Genomic DNA, 6,332 nt, shown 5'->3' on the forward strand with positions numbered 1-6,332 from the left:
TGGTCAGTAGAACCCTCTTGATGTGTGACTGATCATGCGAGTCACGGCCCACTTAATGACTTCTCACATGTTTGATGATTTCTATATATAAATTTCCACCTCCATTGTTTAGAAAGTAGTTAAAGGTCTGTCTCGGACAGGCTTTCCTTTGATAGCAAAGCATAGGTCAACCCATATAATTTGCAAAGTGCAACCTGTAGTGGTCTTAACAATTTCTCCTTTACTACCTTTAGAGCATCCAAGCTTTTTTACCATTACTGCTTGTGCTTCATTGTCACACCCCTGACCCAAAACCCAAGCAAGGCACGCGATATAGCCACATATACCAAAGGCATAGCCCTAAAGATATGCAGGACCTTAGAAATGATACAAAATTCCAATAAAATTGAATAAAATATAATTCATGTTCATTATTTTTGTAATAAAGGGAGGGCGCCCTCAGTGGGCGCTCCCCTCTTTGCTGGCAGTTTAAGCCGAGCGTTACATGCCGTTTTGCCAACAAATAATGCCAGCAAATGGCCATTGATGGCCGGATTCAGTTATGTTTTGGGGGGCCTATATAAAGCCCCTCCTCCCTAGTTGAGTGCACATGAATATGAACAAATTTCTCCTCTTAATTATTTTAGCGTTCTCTCTTGATTGCGGCATTCAGGCTGTGGAAATAGTAGGCGTTGCTCTTGTAGTGCGTTCCGTCACCGAGTAGAAACTCTGGCGGATCAAGCTTTGGGGGTTCAAATCTTAAAACATGTGAAACAATCCTTGGAGGATCAAATTTCTAAGATTACTAGGTATGCAAATTTCCGCTGCAATATTTATTTGCATACTTGATGTTGGTTCATAGGATTTCTAACAATTTTTTAAACAAATAAAGCATTTTCACTACTACTAGCAAATAACAAAAATATCTAACTATAATTCCAGGCACTAAAGCGATATCAACATGTTCTAATTTTTCTACTACTTGCTAATCACTCCGAACTTAGGTGAGTTTTAAGCATCCTATGGCTCTGAAAGAAGAAACAAAAGAATAATATGAGCTAAGAGATTAGTAAGAATTTTCTACGTATACAAACATATATTTAATAATGGATAAAAGAAATTGTCTAACAACAAATCTAGCAATTAGAATAAGATAAAGATATCATCATTATATAATACACATTATTCCTCTTTCTTTCACTAAATGGGATAATAACAAAAATAACTAGCTACATAACTTCAGGCATTCATTATTGCCCATTCGTATTTATAATTCTTTATCAACGATCCAATCCAGCAAATATCAATTAACAATTATAATTTAATTTGAATTTGTCTTAAGGCTAATCATGGTCATATTTTTTAGCCTGTAATGGGGCAACGATAGTGTTATATAGCCATGAAAGGACAACAATAATATTACATTTTTAGCTTGTGATAGGGTAGATATTAAGAAGACTAGCCTGTAGCCCAAACTTATTTATACTTATTAAGAGAACATATTAAGTATTTTTAAGTTAGTTTTCATTTTGGACTATCCATGGTTATGTTTCTAGCTCGTGATGGGGCAACGATAATGCCATAATTTCATTCTGAAATGGGGTAATGATAAAAATTGCTAGTTTATCACTACCACCAATCATCAAATTATGCAAGTCTCATTTATATTAATTTCATGCATTCATTATGTTTATATTGTATCATGCAAAATATTATCAAGTTTATTTACCTACAATAATAAACAACATATATTAAAATATACATTGATGCAAGGAAGCACGCAAGGGAATCCTTTCCTCTATCGGCAGCTAAAAGCCAAACACAATAGACCTATCAATTACATTTCGATCAAATGATTAGCGTAAAATCCAGTATGGACACACAGCCATCAAATTCAAGCTCCCTCTATCTGCCACATGGAGGCCCTCGCCATCAGCCCTTGAAGGTCCCGAGCGCTCACCCTCGGTCTACCGGAACTGCTCCAGACCCTCCTGTCAGCCCTCTCCTCGATGATGATCGGCACAACCAGAATTCACTCAGTCAGTGCCTCCCCAAAAGCCTCTCGAATAAGGTTCTCGTCCCAACTCTGCTTCCCCAAATGAAAGAGATCACTGACTCTGCGGTCCGCTAGCCACACTGGATCGAGAAAGATGGGCCACCCACTCAACAACAACGTTGTCAGCCGCCTGTCCTCAAGAATATCAACTGTCTGCCCACCACCTATCTCCCATTATTTTGGTTAGCGTCTAGCTACACCTCCCAAGACTCAGGCTAGGTCAATTTGGCCAGCTGATCCGAATCGACCGGTTCCAATTCTCACATCCATATAGTCGAGCATAATTCCATGACTCATAGTCATGGTGTTTGCTTTGTTTTACGAAAAATACTGATTTACGTTTTTTTTTTTTTTTTTGCAAGAAAACGTTATATTGTGTAACTAATATACTGCCTTAAATCAATTTGGCAAAATAAGCAGTAGACGTTATCTCAAAGTTGGATGAACATACGGAGGGCTCCTTCGTCATCAGGTGCACTTTAAAATGTTCCCCCGATTAATAGTCCTTGCATGCCATGTTTAGAATATTGGTCTTTAAATCAGAGAATAAACATATCCTGATTTTCTCTGATGCGGGCATCCGAGAATTTTTGTTTCTTTAGACTTTACCAATCTTTAAAACTTCCATCTTATATTATTGTCTCTTATTTTATTATTTTAGTTTAGTTAGTACTTAACTAAATGGTCTATCCGCGAGTGAGACGCCATCTTTATATTATTTTACTAGTCATTCATGAAAGCTTTATAATTTTACCAGAGTAATTTTATAATGCATCGCAGACGTTCATTTGATCACTAGCATAAGGTTGCAGGAATTAGTGCACCCAGGACAGCTATTGTTTAGTTTCATGCCCAGCATTTGTAGACCCAAACAACGATTCAAATGAAAAATAACGCATTATCAGTGCCCCCGAGTATTTTTCATCGCATCCATAAAATTTGTTCACTCCTCCCAAAAAAAAAAAAGAGATAAACAAGCCCAACTGCTGACTTTATACTAAAGCGAAAAAGAAATAGATCTACCGTTTTTTTTTTTATACAACGGCGACTCATACTAATCATGCATCAGTACAACCAGCAAAATCAGAAAAGAAAAGTTGACTAAGAGAGAAAGGAACAGTCGCGAGGTTCTTCGAAAGAATCCCTTCCGAATGATGAGCAGCATAGGAGACGGCCCAGTCAGCAGCATCGTTCGCCTTCCGATAAACATGAATGGCCCGAAATAAGACACCCTCTCGAGAGCCTATGTATATCCCGGAGTAGCGGTTACCCATCCACATAGTTGTGCTGGCCTTGAATCCACTCGATCACCGTAATCGAGTCTACTTTAACGTAAATATTGTCTGCACCCACAACATGCCTCATATAGGTAATGCCCTCTTACACAGCTCTCATCTCTGCACCAATGACGGTCGTGTCGAAAATACGTTGACCCCCGACTATGACGAGTTTAGAGTTATAGCCTCTGATCACAAAACCTACTCCCCCACTACCTCCGTCCTAAGAAACATTATCATCAAAGTTTACTTTAAGAAAGCTAGGGGTGCGGGCTCCTAGAAAACAAAGGTCATCCTAGTCGTTGCATAAACTGAGTGGGAGTCCCGGATATCTCTAGCCATCGTAGGTGAAACCACCGCAGACATACTGGTGAACTCAACAACATGAAGTAGTGTTCTGTCAACCACTGTCCTCGGGTGCACCCTTCTACCCTCGAAGATCAGAGCATTCCTGTCTAGCCATATATGATAGGATAGGTAGGCACACTTGATTCCCCTTTCTACAATGTTGGGTCTCCACATGGACTCCTTCAAATGGCCCAAAAAGTTCTCAGCCAATGACACACCTTGTTACGTACTGGGAGAGGCCATAGCGCACCTCCATATCTAAGCCGCATGTGGGCATCCTATAAGAGCATGACTGATAGACTCCTCCACATCAGGGCATACCTCGTAGACTAAAGAGACTCTCACTCCCCTACTAGCCATCACGCTCTTGGTCGGCAGACATCCCTATACCACCTTTCAAATGAACAAGACGAAACGGAAATAAATGCGCATCCTCCAAATCCAACCCCTATCAAACCGTCAGGTCGTCCCCCTCTGACCAAGCCATGTAAGTCTTAGGTACTTACCTTCGACCACCCAGTCTCTTTTCATACCCTCCTGTCTGTTGTCTCCTCTATGGGGATCGAGAGTGCCAAGACTCTCTCGGCCAGCTGATCCCTAGAGGCCCGCCGAATAAGGCCCTCATTCCACCTTCTCTCTCCTTGGACAATCAAATCACAAACTCTACACCCATCCAGACACACCAAATCGATCAAGGTAGGCCACCAACATAGTGGTTGCTCTGTCAATCATCTGTCCTCCAAGACATCAATAGCCTGCCCATCTCCAATCTCTCATTTGATCGTGGGGAGCATCGTCGGGATACGGGCACATATCTCCCTCCAAATAAAGGAGCTATGACGTCCGATGCGAAAGTCGCGTGCAGTGGTCGAAGCCCCATAATTCTCATCAGGGTGCACCAAAGACTCTCAGGTTACAGAAGACACCTGACCGTATGTTTAGTCGCAAGCATCTTCCCGCCTCGCGATCAAAAAGTGAACACCCAACCCACCACTGCTAGTCGGCTGACAAATCACGTCCCAAGCCAGCAGGTGAATGCCGCTCCTCCCCTCTCACCTACCCCAGATAAAACTCCTAAGTAACTGCTCCAGAGTCCTCTACGATGCAAGTGGCACGATAGTGTTGGACAGCAGATAAACCAAAATTGAGCTGAGTACTGACCAGATAAGAGTGACTCTACCCATCATATATAGAGCAGTCGCCTATCATCCCTCCAACTTGCACTTGACACTTTGCTCAATGATGGATCACTCCCCTCTATAAAGGCGATGACCAGTAATGGGAGCCTAAAGATATATCATGATGCCCCTTGCTCACCCACCCCCAAAATCTTCATGATGGAGGCCTTCACCCGTTGCTTGATCCTTGGGCTACAGTAGATAGCTGACTTGGCCAAATTGACTTGTTACCCAAACGCCACACAATTACTCCACTAAGATCCTCTAAATATCCTATACTAACTGCCTCGTCGCTCGAGTAAAAAGCATACAGTCATTAGCAAACAGCAAATGCACGATCTAAGTAGAATCCGATGCCGGCCTATAAGCCTCCACAATATGAGTCTCAGAAGCGCGCTAGATAAGGCATCCATATAAATATGAAGAGAAGAAACGAGAGCAGCACCTACTTACCATTTTAGTAATAACACCATCATATAATATAGTCTGCTACCTAAGTGAGGCTAAGAATGATTTTTACCATAACCTTGCACCATTACCATACGATCTAAATCTTCCTCACACGGACAGCCCATACCACTCCTTTACCCCAAACCATAATTATTTATTTGTGCAAAATCTTGCTTCTCAAAAGAAAAAAGTACCAAAATCTTGGTGATAAATAAGACTTTTTTTCTCTAGTACCTCTAGGATCGTCTGTATACAGAAATTTATATTGCTGAGGGATGCTTGTGGGAACACAAACTCCAGCAACCGCACAACTAGAACTTGGATCGACAACCAAATAGTTATCACTTACCCAATTTAACCCTAAAAATATGGATCAAAAAAATCCTCTCCTGACCCTACCCTAACATATCCATGCTTAAAATATATCCAACCTCAACTCACTTACCAAGGAGAATGAAATCGAGTAGTAGCCAAGTAGTTCTTTGAAAAAGAATGAAGTGGGGCCCGACTAGAATGTTGCCCATCAATCAGAAAGGAGCTTGACAGCACCTCTAGCAAAACCCAAACATCAGCTAGCAAAATAGGTGAAATTATAAGGCACAGATGTATTGAAATTTTCTGCAATAGATAATTTTCCCTTGAGCCCTACAAGCCAGAATAACCAGTCCAGAATATTTTAAGAATTGACGATAACGATGAAGCAATCTCAACAAGATGCTGCCTTTCTGATTGAACCAGGTTGCAGATGAGTTGGCTGCCTATGATTAACTTGGCCTTGCTCACCAAATGTAACTTATTCAAGATAGTTGGATTAGCCAATGACCCAAGCTAAAGCTACATTACAAGGCCCTTCTATGTAGATACCAGCTCACAAGAAATAAGCACATGAAATGCAGCAATAACTAGGTTAGGAACCTATAATTTAGCACAGCATGCAAAGCACGCCCACGATATTTGCACAGAATACTAGCATAACCACCAGTTTTCTTCTTTTTGGTTATATAATTACATTCTGATAAGTATATAATTAAAACTATATATATA

Source organism: Phoenix dactylifera, unplaced genomic scaffold, assembly GCF_009389715.1.
Source record: "Phoenix dactylifera cultivar Barhee BC4 unplaced genomic scaffold, palm_55x_up_171113_PBpolish2nd_filt_p 001521F, whole genome shotgun sequence".
In the NCBI taxonomy this organism is placed as follows: domain Eukaryota; kingdom Viridiplantae; phylum Streptophyta; class Magnoliopsida; order Arecales; family Arecaceae; genus Phoenix; species Phoenix dactylifera.